Genomic DNA, 18,683 nt, shown 5'->3' with positions numbered 1-18,683 from the left:
ACTCATTCAACTCGTTCATATTTCTAAGATTTATTTCAAATCATAAATTCAAAATTCCTCATTAAATTAACTAAATACAACTAAGAGTGTAAAATAATAACTATTATATATTTTTTATGAATTACGACAAAATCTGTGTGATGCCACATATTTATGTGAAAGATCACACCGCTGGACATTTTTTTTAACAACGAAAATCAAATTGATCAGTTATCAGAGATGTACTCGGTGACACGTAAAGTTTAAGTACTGTTAACTTGACACTAGACTTCAAACGTTTCTCAAATGATATATAGAAGTTAGTTTTTTTTTCTGATATGGAAAAAATCCAATTCGTGACTTTAACACCTTAATTTACATAAAATTGAAAATAGACAACAACACGACCAAAGTGCAAAAGCAGATGACTTCTGCACCCGGAGACATGGCCCTTAAACAAAAATGTGTACTATTTCAGTAACGGCATACTTAACTCTAAAATATAAAAGTAAACAAAAACCATACATGACTTAAAAAGCCAGAGGCTCCTGAATTGGAAGATAGAAACAAAAAATGCAGCGGGGTTAAACATTATTTGTGAGATCTCAACCCTCCCCTATACACAAACATCTAGCCAATGCAGAAAAATTAACAAACATCGATACGCACAGTAAAACACAGTTTAAAAGAAGCCTGATTCCAATGACAGAATAGTTATCAAATGAGGAAAAACAACATGCTGCATTAATTACCAAGGACTACTAGCAGTTACTGACATGCCAGATCCAGATCTCAATTACACTTTTTAAAGATTATGTTTTCATCATATGCATACCAAGCACAATCCCTCCTGTTAGGGGTTTTGTATCATACCATCATACAATTTATGAGAAGAACATTACCCGTATCATGCCGACAACTGATTTAAGAATAAATGTGTTTATTTCCGATGCAAAGACCCTATAGGTAAATCAATATAATTGTCAAAATATGTCATCTTTAATGACCTCATTACAGTATCGTAGCTATATCCCTTCTAATAAATCTTTTCAAAGATTTTGATAGCTTTTGAGGTGAATGCCGACAATTTCATGCTTTGTAAATAAAGGATTTATGGGTAACACGATAATGACACTGCAACATTACAATAGAAAATGAACAAAAGATATCACCTCCATTTGATGTTTAGACATGTTAGACATAATACTGGTATCTCATGTTGCATTGTTAATCTATAAATGAATTAAAGGATATTTGAAGTATACGTAAGTGAAACAGCAACCAATCGGCACAAATAACAGACTACTTCAAGTTAGCATACAAGTTTCAGCAATAGATATGTGAACATACAATAGGTCAAGCTCTTTATTTCCATGTCCTACTTAGCATTAGGAATATATTCAAGGTAGCACAATACAAAGATTTTTTTACTTCAAATCACTAACCTTTAAAATGATGTAACTTTCTTATGAATGCATACAAAATAAAAAAAAATAGAGGTATATATAGATTGATAAAAGATTAATCTTTTAAATGGATGCAATATTGTAATTATGCAATAATTATGTAATTAATTATTATGTCTTAGTGGTTAAATCTTGGTCAGTTCACTTGAATGAAATTAGGTCAATCATTTCTTTAACTATACAGAAAATGTTAACGACATCTTGATCAACACATCATGGGCTTCAAAAGGGTGTCTCAAATTGTCCCTATGGTATTCCATTATCTCATTAATCTCTAATTAGTGTAAACATCCTAACCACATAAAAAAAGATAATGTTGAATTAGGTGTAAAATTTGTTCTATGCATTCTATCTGAAATCTGAGACACCTTTTGTAGATAATGGCCATAGGAACAACATATAATAAAATCAACCCTACGGGAATACCGATGTAGAACCTAATTCCAATTGCAAGTAGACCTTTGGTGAAAAATATTTTAGACACAGTTAACATAATAATTGGTTACATAATTGTTGCATAATACTAACATTGCATTAATTTGAAAGAGTAATCTGTTTGCTATCCATAACTACCACTTTTATAAATTTTCAAGCATTATGAAGAAAGTTACAGCTTTTTAAAACTTTGGAGTTTGAGTTATAAAATCTTTGTATTGTGCTACCGTAACAGAAACTATCTGCCATTGACAACAATTTTTCTTCATATAACATACACATGTAAACTATATGACAAAAGAGAACCGATGGCGAATTTATATACTAGTAGGAATACACTTAAATACACAAAACCAAAAAAAATTGGGCGCGAACGTGTAGGGTGCGAAAGTGAAAGGGCGCGAACCTGATTGGATGTGAACGTGAATGGGCGCGAACGGATTCAGATTCTTTATTGACTTGGGACATACCATCGCTGGTTTAAACTTGTTCTTGTAAGCTTATTTGCACCTTGCCTCCTTCAATCGGGGTCAGTTGACTAACATTACAAACCACACAACGTTGTACATAAAACACCTTTGAAGAAAAGAAAAATGTAAACATTTAAATAATGTATAAAATCGTATTAAAGAATTAAAAAAGTTATTGTGAAGGTGTGTCCTGGTGTGGAATTCGGACATAAAGGATTTTAAAAGTCTCTATTTGCTTACCCTTGTACTTTAGTCTGTGTTTCAATATTTTTTTTATATTAATCGAGAAAGAAAGCAAACTGAGGGTGGTATACTCTAAACGGTAAGTACTATCTCCGACAAAAACATTTTTGTTGAGGTTATGGACTGCGCATATGTGGATGAATGGACGTGTGAAATTCTGAGGAGCGCTGAAAGAAAGACTTTTATCCTTTTATATATTGCATTTCGTATTTTTATGGGCTTATTTAATAAACTTTCATGTACATACTCTTGTCTTATCGTTTTAATTGACATATTATTTCTAAATATTGACTTTCTAAGAAATTGCGATTCAAATGTAAAATGTTTTCCCGCCGGTAGCCGCCATCTTAGTAAACCGTGGTCTGTACAACACGAGGTACAATAACAACATAACCATCCAGGTACGACACTATTTGGCTGACAGGTAGAACTGTATATATATTTTTATTTTCCAATCTGTTAATACTCTTGCATTTTCTGATAAATATAACAAAGGAAATTCATGTCATTAAACCGTCTCACAAAATTTCTGGCAAAATACAGGCTGCCTTACGGTAACGTAAAAACCCATACCCCGGAAGTCCTTTCAGATAGCAAGGGGCGCTAATTCTAAGTATTCTACCATAGAAGCTTTTGAAGAATTAGAAAATGAATTAAATATCCTTACAAACACTGAAAATTGTTATGTTGCCCTAATTGACGATTTTAACTCAAAAACTGGGTCTTTACCCGATTATATTATACCTGATGAGTCAGTTGTTAGTATGTTTGATTTAGATTGTGATGCTGATATATTAGAGTATTTGTATGATTATGAGAATCTGACTCGAAACAAAATCCCCTTACAAAGAGTGTCTCAGTGTACATGTAGACCTAATAAGTATGGTCATAGACTGTTAGAGTTGTGCAGAAAAGATAATTTATATATTGCGAATTCAAAAGTTGGATCAGATACAGATATTGGGGAGAAAACATGTAACGATTCAAGTGTTGTTGATTATTTAATTATTTCATCAATGCTCTTCCCTTTGATTGTTTATTATGAAATTGCTGACTTTATACCGTTATATTCTGATTGTCATTCTTTTTTGTAAATTTTAGACTTCAGTCCACATTTAGTAAATCAGATTCAATTGTTATCAACAATAGAAATGATAAAACTTTTGTCAGGTGGAAAAGTGAACAGAAATCTGAATACGTTGATCGAATTCACAATGATCCCGAAGGTATTTTGACCACTGTTATGAATAAACTGGACGAATTGTCCGTAAATAATGATGCAACTCAAAATGATATAAACAATATAGTTTTAGATATCAGCAAAAATTTTAAAGATGCGGCAGCAGAAACGTTTAGGAAAGTAAATAAACATAAACATTTTTACAAACATGAAAATTCAAAACCATGGTTTAATAGAAAATGCTCGATGAGTAGAAAAAATTTCATAAAGCTCGAAAGAGATATAGTTTTTTGAAAAATGCTGTAAACAGAAGTAAAATGAGACAAGCTAGTAAAGAACATAACATAACATTAAATAAATCTTTTGCAAACTATCAACAGAGAGCTGCTGATGAGTTGCGTAACATTTCTAAAAAGGATACAAAAGCTCTATGGAAAATCCTTAATAATCTAAATGATAGTAAAAAAAAAGATAACTATGACGATATATCTCTAAAAGCATTGTATGATCATTTTAAAATACTAAATGAAACTGTTGAGACAGAAAATGATTTCGAACAAGATTTGGAATTTGATACTCTATCAGACGATGTTGAGTTATTTTTAAACAGTACAGTAACAGAAGATGAAATTAAAAAAGTTGTTTCAAACTTAAAAAATGGCAAAGCTTCAGGTAGTGATGAAATTTTAAATGATAATATAAAGAATACAATTGACGATTTAATGCCAATTTATGTTAAGCTATTCAATTTGATTTTAGATACTGGAATTGTTCCAGACAGTTGGTCTAATGGAATCATGATTACTATATTTAAAAATAAAGGATCAAGATCTGATCCCGAAATGTACAGAGGAATCACTTTGAATTCATGCTTTAGTAAAACTTTTTCTGCTATGTTGAATTACAGGTTAAATAATTATGCAGATCACGTAGACCTGATTTCAAAGTCACAAGCAGGTTTTCGTAGAGGATTCTCTACTGTTGACAATATATTTGTATTGTATTCTTTAATTACTATATATTTTTCATTTGGTAAGAAGCTATTTTGCACTTTTATAGACTTTAAAAGCGCTTTTGACACTGTATGGAGGTCAGGATTGTAAAAATCAAACATTAAAGGTAAACTATTTAATGTGATCTATAATATGTATCAAAATATAAAAACATGTGTCAAGAAAGGAAATGAATTTTCCGAATTTTTTATATCTCATACAGGAGTAAAACAAGGTGAAAATCTATCACCTTTTTTATTTTCTTTGTTTCTAAATGATTTAGAAAGTTTTTTTGTGGAAAATAATATAGAAAGTCTAAATAATATTTCAAAGCTGTGCTTGGAATCATTAGAAATGTATGTTAAATTGTTTATTATACTGTACGCAGATGATACTGCGCTATTGTCTGAAAGTGCAGAAGGATTACAAAAAACCCTTGTATGTTTTGAAGAATATTGTAAAAAATGGAAGCTTAAGATTAACACAAGCAAAACCAAAGCAGTGATTTTTAGTAAAAGGAAGGGGAAAAAAAATCAGAATTTTATGATATATGGTGAAAAAAATTAAATAGTTGATTCCTACTGCTACCTGGGTGTACTTTTCAATTACAACGGTAGCTTTTGTACAGCACGAAAAAAACTTCTTGTTCAAGCACAGAAGTCTTTGTATGCTCTATACCGAAAAATAAAAAATATATGTATTCCCGTCGATTTGCAGCTAAAACTTTTTGACTCATTGGTTAGTCCTGTTTTATTATATGCTTCAGAGCTATGGGGATTTGAAAATAAAGAAAGCATTGAGAAAATACACCTTCAATTTTGCAAAAACATTTTGAAATTAAGAAGCAGTACACCAAATTATAGGGTGTATGGGGAACTCGGAAGATTCCCTTTGGAAACCATTATTAAACGTAAAATGGTGTTGTTTTGGAATAACTTGTTATCGGAAAATAACAAGTTATCTTCCATTATGTATAAATTAATGCTCAAATTACATTTTCAAAACCCCACAAAATTTAAATGGATTACGTACGTTAAATCCATATTTGACGAAAATGGAATTAGTTTTATTTGGCAAAATCAACTTCCATTGGATAAACTGGGATTAAAGTTTTACCCAAATGCAGTTTTTGGCATATAACTCAAAAACCAAAGCATTTAGAGTAAATCTGACATGGGAAAAAAATGTTCATTAGTTCAACATCTATCGCCCTGAAATTTTCCGATGAATCTGACAACCTGTTGTCGGCTTGCTGCCCCTGCATTGGTAATTTTAAGAAAAGTTTGCCGTTTTTGGTTATTATCTTGAATATTATTATAGATTGAGATAAACTGTAAACAGCAATAATGTTCAGCAGAGTAACATTAACAAATCAGTCGACATGACCGAAATGGTCACTTGACCCCTTTAGGAGTTATTTCCCTTTATAGTCAATTTTTAACCATTTTTCGTAAATCTTAGTAATCTTTTACAAAAATCTTCCCCTCTGAAACAATTTAAAAAATTCGGCCACAATCATTATTGGGGTATCTAGTTAAAAAAATGTGTCCGATGTCCCGGTCAACCAATCAAGATGGCCGCCACAGCTAAAAACAGAACTTAGGGGTAAAATGCCTTTTTTTGGCTCTTAACCCGAAAACCAAAGCATTTAGAGCAAATCTGATAGGGTGTAAAATTGTTCATCAGGTCAAGATCTATCTGCCCTGAATTTTTCAGATGAATCGGACAACCCGTTGTTGGGTTGCAGCCCCTGAGCTGTTTTTGGTTATTATCTTGAATATTATTATAGATAGAGATAAACTGTAAAAACAATAAATGTTGGCAAAGTAATTATAAGATCTACAAATAAGTCAACATGACCGAAATGGTCAGTTGATCCCTTTAGGAGTTATTGACCTTTATAGTCAAGTTTTAACCATTTTTTCGTAAATTATAGTAATCGTTTACAAAAATCTTCTCCTCTGAAACTACTGGGCCAAGTTAATTATAGATAGAGATAATTGTAAGCAGCTGGAATGTTCAATAAATTAAGATGTATAAACGCATCACCATCACCAAAACACAATTTTGTCATGAATCCATCTGCGTCCTTTGTTTAATATTCACATAGACCCAGGTGAGCGACACAGGCTCTTTAGAGACTCTAGTTTATGTTATATAGTCAACCTGTAGCTGTGCTTTATAAAAATGATAGAATATGAAGCGAGATGATGTATCAAATACTCTTGCTATGTACGTTTTCAAGACAAAATATTTATCTCAAACACAACCTAACATAAAAAGGTGCACTTGATTTTCTCTTTTCGATACAATTGTTACCCATTTTTTGATTTTTTTTCTTGAGTCACATAATGGAAGGGCAGACATGGAAATAACAATTACTGAACTTAAAGTTTGATATGTTTTTCGTCCGTGGTAAAAAAAAATTAATCGGAGTTTATGCAGGTCAATGTCATAAAAATATTAAATTTAAGTATGATGTATACAGGCTGAAGCCCCGCCTATCTTAATTGCCATGCTTGAGCAAACATTGATACAAACAAAGCAAGCAAGCCAAACAAAGATTTGTCTTGCTAGCATTAATGTAAAAGCTGTAAACCTTACCGGAAACGATTAATTAGACACGTCCTCTTAGAACCATTGGATTTAAAATAGAATCGGAGGAAACAGCCAGAAGGGAAGCAAAGAGCATTTGATTGATTTGATATACCTGGTTAATAACCATATGGAATTTGAGTGGAAATACAAACCTTTCATTTAATTGTTGCAGCAATATGCATTATTTTACAAACTCAATCCAAATCTCATTTACGTATTGTGTTCGTTATTGATTTTAAACTCATGTCGTTTTGTTTTTGGCATTCGTCTACTGTCGACAAAAAAAGGGGGATTTAGCTTAACTTCCAATTTCAGTAATAGTTCAACTTTATTATTGTAACGTGAAACTGTGTATTTATACAACCGAATAGCCAAACGAACGTAACACTTTAGGAAGGGTATATTGTCAATATAAGAGGTCTAGAGATGTTGATGTTTTTGAACCAAAGAAAATCATTTGGATTTGAAAAACTAGAGGCTCTAAAGAGCCTGTGTCGCTCACCTTGGTCTATGTGCATATTAAACAAAGGACACAAATGGATTCATGACAAAATTGTATTTTGGTGATGGTGATGTGTTTGAAGTTCTTACTTTACTGAACATTCTTGCTTCTGACAATTATATCTATAATGAACTTTGCCCATTAGTAACAGAGAAAAATATTTGGTAAAAATTTACATAAATTTACCAAATTAATGAAAATTGTTAAAAATTGACTATAAAGGGCAATAACTCCTTAAGGGGTCAATTGACCATTTAGGTCATGTGGACTTATTTGTAGATCTTACTTTGATGAACATTATCGCTGTTTACAGTTTATCGCTATCTATAATAGTATTCAAGATAATAACCAAAAACAGCAAAATTTCTTTAAAAATTACCAATTGGAGGGAAGCAACCCAACAACCGGTTGTCCAATTCATTTGAATATTTCAGGGCAGATATATATTGACTTGATTAACAATTTAACTCCTTGTCAGATTTCCTCTAAATGATTTGGGTTTCAGAGTTATAAGCAAAAAACTACTTGTTACCCCTGTTCTATTTTTAGCCGTGGTGGCCATCTTGGTTGGATGGCCAGGTCATCGGACACATTTTTCAAACAAGGTACCTCAAAGATGATTGTGGCCAAGTTTGAATTAATTTGGCCCAGTAGTTTCAGAGGAGAAGATTTTTGTAAAAGATAACTAAGATTTACGAAAAATGGTTAAAAATTGACTATAAAGGGCAATAACTCCTAAAGGGGTCAACTGACCATTTCGGTCATGTTGACTTATTTGTAAATCTTACTTTGATGAACATTATTGCTGTTTACAGTTTATCTCTATCTATAATAATATTCAAGATAATAACCAAAAACAGCAAAATTTCCTCAAAATTACCAATTCAGGGGCAGCAACCCAACAACAGGTTGACCGATTCATCTGAAAATTTCAGGGCAGATAGATCTTGACCTGATAAACATTTTTACTGCTGTCAGATTTCCTCTAAATGTTTTGGTTTTTGAGTTATAAGCCAAAAACTGCATTTTACCCCTATGTTCTATTTTTAGCTGTGGCGGCCATCTTGGTTGGTTGACCGGGTCACGCCACACATTTTTTAAACTAGATACCCCAAAGATGGTTGTGGCCAAGTTTGGATTAATTTGGCCCAGTAGTTTCAGAGGAGAAGATTTTTGTAAAAGATTACTTATATTTATGAAAAATGGTTAAAAATTGACTATAAAGGGCAATAACTCCTAAAGGGGTCAACTGACCATTTCGGTCATGTTGACTTATTTGTAAATCTAACTTTGCCGAACATTATTGCTGTTTACAATTTATCTCTATCTATAATAATATTCAAGATAATAACCAAAAACAGCAAAATTTCCTGAAAATGACCAATTCAGGGGCAGCAACCCAACAACGGGTTGACCGATTCATCTGAAAATTTCAGGGCAGATAGATCTTGACCTGATAAACATATTTACCCCGCGTCAGATTTCCTCTAAATGCTTTGGTTTTTGAGTTATAAGCCAAAAACTGCATTTTACCCCTATGTTCTATTTTTAGCCGTGGCGGCCATCTTGGTTGGTTGACCGGGTCACGCCACACATTTTTTAAACTAGATACCCCAATGATGATTGTGGCCAAGTTTGGTTCAATTTGGCCCAGTAGTTTCAGAGGAGAAGATTTTTGTAAAAGTTAACGACGCCGGACGACGGACGACAGACGACGGACGACGGACGCCGGACGCAAAGTGAAGGAAAAGCTCACTTGGCCCTTCGGGCCAGGTGAGCTAAAAAGAGATAAAGATATAGTCATTAATGCAACAGCAACCCAAAAGTACACAGATAAATCAAAACATAACAAATGAACATAATCTCAAGTCAAGAGCCTCTGGTTTTTGGTATTCTTGTTTGTTTTCTGTTTGTTTTTGGTTCATTTATACGTTTCTAAGTTTTTTTTTCACTTTTAGTACACATTTTTGTTAAGGGACCAGCATCAAATTCCAGGTAAAGTTTTTTTTGCTGTATTGAAGACTCATTTTTGGCTATGGACTGTTATGGAACAACCCTTTCACAGATAATAATTTTACCTGTTCACGAATGTAAATTAACGAATTAGACTATTTAACGGGTTTGAGCAACACAGGGGTAACACATGTGGAGCAGGATCTGCTTACCCTTCCGAAGCACCTGAGGTATCACCGAGTTTTTAGTGGGGTTCGTGTTGCTTAGTCTTTAGTTTCCTATGTTGTGTCTTGAGTACTATTATTTGTCTGTTTGTCTTTATCTTTGTTAGCCATGGTGTTGTCAGTTAATTTCGATCTATAAGTTTGACTGTCCCTCTGGTACTTTCGCTCTTTTTCAATGTTAGGTAGGGTTGGTGTCTCTCGTTGACACATTCCCTATCTCTATTATCATTTTGTTTGTAATATATAGATGAATAAACAGATAAATAAGCTCAAAACATCCCAATTACTAAACAAATCGGAGTATATTCAAGAACTATTTGTCGGAGATATCACAACAGGCACATATGATTTCATTTTATTTATCGTCACAGGTATCAAAACATGTACAGGAACACGTGTTTCTTTACATTTATCACCTGTCCTATTGTGTGGAAATTAAAGACGTTTTAGCAACTATAAAGTTACTGTAAAATAAATGATGATAATGGATGATGGCCAGTGGCAAATTAAATAAATGCACGCGGAGACGAATTTAAAACGCGTATGTTCACAAATTTGATATATAACTAGCAAAAAGTGATTATTGATAAATATGAGTTATTTGTATCAAAAGGAATTGACAAATTTATAGATAATTTATTTAAAACAGAAATTATATAAAAATATCAACAAACGGCTCATGCTTATAATTTAAAACAAAACAGGTTTTTGGTCGAAAAGGAAAAATACTTCCTTTGGAAAACATAACAGTGGACGAATTCGACACTTTATGCTTTTATAATATACTAGATTATGGAGTGTGTGTCCGAGCGAAAACTGCTCTAGTTCATTACTTTAGGAATATTTATCAAAAAGTAGTATTTCAATATTCAGCCCCATTCTACTATTTAGTCAGCCATCAGTCCTGCCCTGATATACCCTATCTTTTTCGGGTAATAAATACTGATAGCGTTTGACATTTTTAGCCGAACAAATTTATCAATTTTACATAGCTTAAATTATTGTATGCTGGTTCATTGTCTGGACGCCAATCTTTGCTCCTGTATTATATAATTCACTAACAAAACAATTATGAAGCTTATAAATGGAAAAATACTAAATACTAAACTTGTTCAAAGGGGATCTACACGTCTCAATCTTCAAAATCGGTTATCTGAAAATACTACCATCGCTAACATTTTTAACAATAAAAATCGTGGTTACCCTTCAATCGATAAGTGTCATGCCAAAAAAAATGATTTACATGTCCCCGTCTTTCCACCAACAATACGGTAAGGTCCACGTTTAATGGTCGCACATTTTCTTTAAATTTTAAAACTGATATAACTTGAAAAACAAACAGTATTATTTATTTACTCACATGAAACAAACCGGGGTGTGGTATTCAGTACGTAGAAGAAACTGGACGATATTTATCTAAACGCACTCAAGAACATCTGTATCGTTTTAAAAGACCAAATAAATTCAAAAGTATCATTTACCAACACCTTAAGAAGCACAATCATCCTTTTAAATATTTAGCAGTTCAACCTTTAGAAGAAGTAAATAAGCAGCCTGGTGAATCGCATTCAAAGTTTGTACGATCACGGAAAATAATTGAATTATATTGGATTAAAAAATTACAGACAGTTTACCCTCTCGGTCTTAATGATAATATCATGGGAATTGGTAATATATCTAGAACCAATTCCGTTAACATTTTGGATATAGTTTCTAAAACTGTTCGTAAAAACCGTTCTCACGGTCGTAGAACAAATCGCAATAAAAAAAATTTCGGGCCAATCATACCAATATTTCGGACCTAATTTCTATTTCAAAAAACAACGGCAGACATTATCTGTTAACAAAACTCTGTTCGTTATCGGTTAATAAGTTAAATAAAATGTTGGAGGATTGCAACACAATTTCATATAGCAGTCCTAAGTATGAAATTGTTCAAATTATCATGGCATATTGTTATTCTAAATTATTTCCCAAAATTGATCGCCCTGAAGATCATAAAAAACATTTTATTAAAATTAAGTATGTCAATAAAGGCTTTGATTTTGTAAATATTGCCGGTATATTTAACGACCATTCTGTTAAAGAACAAATTCCTGGATATTTTGACAATACTGAGCTACCTCTTATTTTTTATATTTACAAGAAATCTACCCGGTAATTTGTTTTTAATTAAAGTCAATTGTGTAAAGATGTTAATATCAGTGAAAATACACCTACTTCATGTAATTGCAGTAATTCCGAATATATTTATGGACCCATTTCCCATGTTATAACAGGAGATCTTAACATCGTTCAAGACCGAGAGTTAAAATCATTCCTCAGTAAAGGACCAAAGTATCGTCCCCCGTCAATTATTAATTGGAATGAGTGTCGTAATATCATCCACGACTCACTCCACACTTACTGTATGAAATGGATAAAACGGGAAAAAGCTGACAAAAATCTTTGGACTCTTATTTTAATTCAGTAATGAAGATAGTTGATTTACGTATTCAACATTTTAAAGAACATTTTACTATTAACAATAACCACAATAAACCTATTTCTCGTATCAAACATAAACTAAAAGAACTAGCCAAGGAATTTGTTTTTGCCCCGGCCGATAAAGCTGCTAATAATATTATTATTGTTTGACGTAAATTTTACATTGAGGTTCTGAAAAAGGAGATCACCAATCCAACAAAATTCCAACTGAATTCATTTTCAGAAAACAAACATAAACTTTTAGCTACCGCTTTACAATCAGAGCCAAATACAATGAAAGTCCCAACTATGTATTGGCTTCCGAAGCTACACAAAACCCTTTACAAATATAGATTTATTTCGTCTTCAAGCCATTGTTCAACTACTAAATTGTCTATTCTTCTTACCAGCACACTTGGTACAATTAAAAACCTGATAATAAATTGTTCAAATAAATCCTTCGAAAATAGTGGAATAAATTACTTTTGAAGTGTCAAGAACTCGTTGGAAGTACTTGATAAATTGCATGCTTATATTGGTGATTTTGAATCTGTTCAAAGTTTTGATTTTTCTACCCTGTATACCACACTGCCTCACATTCTCATTAAGAAAATATTCACACACCTAATTATTAAATGGGTATTTAGAAAATCAGAATGTAAATATATATGTTCAAACTCTTTTAGGTCATTTTTTAGTAGCAATAAACAAAAAAACTATGTTAATTGGACATGCTTTGATACTATATATGCCCTTGAATTTTTACTAGATAACTTTTCTGTTCACTTTGGGGATTCCGTATATCGTCAGATTATCGGAATTCCAATGGGGACTAACTGTGCACCACTGATTACGGGCCTGTTTTTATATTGTTATGAGTTACAATTTATGACAAAAATAAGCAAAGACCCATCGAAACAACATCTGATAAACAAATTTAATAATACTTTTTGATATTTGGATGATATTTTGGCTCTCAATAATGACGACTTCAGTATGTATATTAATGAAATTTATCCTGTTGAACTTACTTTAAATAAAGCTAATACTAACAATGGCCACTGCCCTTTCTTCGATATTGATATCTATATCACTAACGGAAAGCTGAATACTAAAATTTATGATAAAAGGGATGATTTTTCATTTCCTATCGTTAATAATCCATTTTTAGATGGTGACGTTCCCTTGTCACCATCTTATGGTGTTTATGTATCTCAACTTGTGCGATTCGCTCGTGTATGTAACAATGTTTAAGATTTTAACGAGAGAAATTTATGTATTACTGAAAAATTATTACACCAGGGTTTTCAATATCACAAACTAGTCAAAACATTTACTAAATTTTATCATCGGTATAAGGACATCATTCGTAAATAAAGCTCAACATGCAGACTTCTTATACGTTCAGGTATTTCACATCCAATTTGTTATGGAAATATTCTTTATAAAGCACAACGGTGTCAGTATTCACCTCAGAAACTAACAAAACCTTTGAATAGACTTATCAAGAAGGGATATAATTACGATACTGTTGTCAAGTCATTAAAGATTGCATATTTTGGCGATAATATTGAGTCACTTATAAGGTCTTTGCATCGGAACTAAACACATTTATTCTAAAAACAGTTATTGGCATGACACGGGTTATGTTCTTCTCATATATGTTATGATGGTATAATACTAAACCTCTAACGGGAAGGATTGTGCCTGATGTTCATATGATGAAATCATAATCTTTCAGTCAGTTTAATTGAAGTCTGGAGCTGGCATATCAGTTAACTGCTAGTAGTCTGTTGTTATTTATTTATTATTGTCATTTTGTTTATTGGTTACATCTTCTGACATCAGACTCGGACTTCTCTTGAACTGAATTTTAATGTGCGTATTGTTATGCGTTTACTTTTCTACATTGGTTAGAGGTATAGGGGGAGGGCTTAGATCTCACAAACATGTTTAACCCCGCCACATTTTTGCGCCTGTCCTAAGTCAGGAGCCTCTGGCCTTTTTTAGTCATTTTTGCGCCTGTCCTAAGTCAGGAGCCTCTGGCCTTTTTTAGTCTTGTATTATTTCAATTTTAGTTTCTTGTGTACAATTTGGAAATTAGTATGGCGTTCATTATCACTGAACTAGTATATATTTGTTTAGGGGCCAGCTGAAGGACGCCTCGGGGTGCGGGAATTTTCTCGCTACATTGAAGACCTGTAGGTGACCTTCTGCTGTTGTTTTTGTATTTGGTCGGGTTGTTGTCTCTTTGACACATTCCCAATTTCCATTCTCAATTTTATTTAACTGCTTTATAATGTATATTCCTTTATGTTACTATTACATTTTTGGTATTTAGAAACACGTTTAAATGCATATGGGATTAACATGTCCGAACTCATTTTTGGTATTCAGGAGCTTATAACTGCTACTCAGGTTTTATGAAACATCAACAGAGTCTGAGCAGAAAGTTTATAAACTAGGTTTACGTCAACGTCCTTTTTGTGAAAAAAGAATAAGGTCAGCGGAAACTACCATGACTTTGATGATTTTAAGAGTGTCATAGTGTTATTGTTTTTTTATTGTATATTTTTTACCTTTATTGTTTAGTTCATTGTTTTTGTAATGTCCTTTTGACGTGGCTCGGTATTTATACATCCTGCTATTGTGCTGTAGTAATTATGTTTTTGGGGTATTTTTGTCTTTTTTAGTTTCATTTTTGCAGATGCCATTTGCCCATAGAATGTCAATTGTCAGTTTTGTTTTTCATAATTGACATACTTGTTTTTAAAGGCATCACTATTATAGCACAATATGAACTGCTGTACCAATAAAGTGTTACCTATTATGTCTGTTTGATTTACTCACACGTTGTTAAAATCGTATACGACTGCCATACAAATCATTGGTTTTTAAAATAAAACAGGGTTGAATCTACGCTTCTTTAAATATTGAAATAAAATTGTGAATGGAAATGGGGAATGTGCCAAAGAGACAACAATCCGACTATAGAGCAGACAACAGCAGAAGGTCACCAACAGGTCTTCAATGCAACGAGAAATTCCGGCACCCGGAGGCGTCCTTCAGCTGGCCCCTAAACAAATATATACTAGTTCAGTGATAATGAAATGATAGTGATATGCAATTGCATGTACCAATTCAAGAATAAGACAGTTGTTTTTCATTCCATGGGTGTGTTTGAGCATTTTATTTAGCATTTAATGGAGGACTTTCCGTTTTCATAGGAGTTCAGTATTTTTCCTACTTGACTTTCTATGCATAATCAAAGGTATTGAGTTTATCGGTATTGAGTGTATCGACTTATCTTGTTGGTTCATATTTTTTGTTCGTTTAAATCATTATACCGCATGAGCATTAGTTGTAGAAAATTTTTAAAACTAATGTCTATACAAAAAAGTAAAAATCACAAAAATACTGAACTTAGAGGAAAATCTAATCGGAAAGTCGATAATCACATGGCAAAATCAAATAACAAAACACATAAAAAAACGAATGAACAAGAACTGTTATGACTTGGTACAGGCATTTTCAAATGTAGAAAATGGTGGATTAAACCTGGTTTATAGCGCTAACTCTCTCACTTTGATGACAGTCTCATCAAATTCCGTTATATTTGGGCGATTTTCAATAAAAGCGTTCCTTTCAGACCTAAACAAAATTGAAAAATCAACTTGTCTACTATTAAATTTCTAGAGTTATTTTGAATACCTCTAATATAGGCCTGGACGTAAACAAAAAGTGCAATATAAAATACTCTTTAAAATGATATTATTTTCATAATTTGTGTATTGTTTCGTAGGGGACTTTTAAAAATTTTAAGCAAAGATTTTTTTTTTTTAGAGAGATTGATAAAAGAACCAAAAATGGCATGTCCCTAGACCGCCTGTTCAACATTCATACTCTAAAATATGGTAAAAAAATGAAAAAATAAATATTATTTGTACCTAATATAAGTTCTTTAATAATTCAAAAGTACTTTTTTCCCCTACGAAACTGCTTCTAAACACACATATTTTTGCAATTTTAAATGTTTTCTATTGACATTCCAGTTTGTTTACCTTATATTTTAGAAAAAAAATATTTTTTTCTTAATTGGAGAACCATTTTTTATCTAAAAAGATAAGACAGTACTTCACATATGAAGGTACAACTCATGTTACGTAGTGGAAATTTTTATGCGTTTCATAGTTGACAAAACCGTGTCCTCTACGAAACGTTTTTCTCCCATACTTGTTTCGAAGGTGACCGTTTCGTAGGGGACATATTCACATGTGTTATTTTTCCCCCAAAACCCCTATATTGCAAAAGTAACATGACTGACTGTATTCATCAAAGCATGTATTAAGCTGTACACTGATATTTTTTTCATAGTTTTAAGACCAGATGAAAGCATCTCCTCTTTTGTAAGACCCTAATGTTTATATCTCTTGCAAACAAAAATTACATTGATTTATTAGCAAATTTTAATGACATCGTAGTGGACATTTTGTCAGGGACACACCTTCTGAAATTAAAAATCCTATGTTAAAAGCTGTTTATTAAAATATGTTGACTCTAAGCATACTTTTGAATTATTAAAGAACTTATATTAAGTAAAAAAGTAATTCATTTTCTTACGATATTTTACAGTATGAATGTTGAACAGGCGGTCTAGGGACATGCCCTTTTGGTTGTTTTGGACCATTCACGAATCAATATCTTATCAATCTGTCTATAAAAACTGTTTCTTTGCTTTAAAATGTTAAATCTAACTCAATGTACTGACTGCACAAAAACATTACTTGCAAAAATCAAACTCATTGTTTTAAAAGTGGCTGGGACAAGAAAGTACGTTTTTTTTTTTTTATTGAAAAACGCCTATTTACAATGATGCGGGAACTAAACAGACATAATAAATAAAATAGTCAAAATATGGGTACAGCAGTCATCATTGTGTAACAATTTTAAAAGGAACAATTTAACAGGACATACAAACTACAAACACATTCATTGATTCGCGTGTCTGACGTCAGAAAATTTTAAACGTCACATATATTTGTCGTTCAATGTTTATACAAACATTTTTAAAATTTTCCATAGGCAATGTTAGCATACAGGGTTAAAAATCAAAAGTATGTAAGAAATAATTTCAGAAATAGACCGAGATTTAAAATAGTCCAAAAGTTATATTCAATTTATGAGAATCCTCAAATAGTTCATTCCACTACGCGATTGAATAATTTTTACGTTTGAAGTTCAACGTATTTTGTAACTCATAAAAGAAATATATCATAATTTAAAAGTAGAGAATCACGTTATGAGAACCAAAGAAATACAAAATGTCGCATATTTAAAACACATCAGCAAAAAATGAAAGACAATACAAACACATTGACGGGATGTTTAAGTACTGAGCCACGTTGAATGGATATCACATAAAACAATCCATCAGTTCTCAACGGAATAACAATAGATAAGATGGTACCTAACACTACAGGGAGATAACTCTGTAAAGTCAGCGAAATGTTTTAATTACGTTGTGTTGTAAAGGGAATATTAAAAGCTTCTCAATGATCAAAATTGGTGTTTGCCAAACTGCTATATAACCAGTGTAATTTTTCTGACAAAACGGTTGGTTCAAAATTTTTGAAATTTTTATAGGGTCAAAGTAATTACATTGTCCAAATTTTATGAAGGTTAAACAAGCCAAATTAATGTTAGTTAAAGTGTTGGGTACCTCCTCAAACAAGTAAAAAATAAGCAATAAGAGCATTACCCAAAACGGGCTGATATTAGGTACTCCGATAGAGTAAGCAGATCCTGCTCCACGTGTGGTACCCGTCGTGTTGCTCGTGTTGGTAAAACCTCGGTAATAAGTGACAATTCGGTAAGGCATATATATTTACGTCGTTTTATCATAACTTTAGTCAACACGGAGTAAAAGTTTACTATTCAGTGGGGCTTTTGGTTATTATCATATATAAAGGTCATACAATTATCTAACTCAACTTTATTTTTAATTTTGTGAATATTGTCATCATACACAAATATTATTTCACCTTCTTATGTCAATACTGTCAGCAAAATAGATGAAAGAAAAAAGTATGAGAAAAAAGTATGCATTCTTTAGAATTTGTATACCACTACAATCACCTACATATGTTAAAACGATTTTTGACGCAGACAAGAGCAT

This window comes from Mytilus edulis, chromosome 3 (assembly GCF_963676685.1).
Source record: "Mytilus edulis chromosome 3, xbMytEdul2.2, whole genome shotgun sequence".
NCBI lineage: Eukaryota > Metazoa > Mollusca > Bivalvia > Mytilida > Mytilidae > Mytilus > Mytilus edulis.
Note: the sequence above shows the minus strand (reverse complement) of the source record.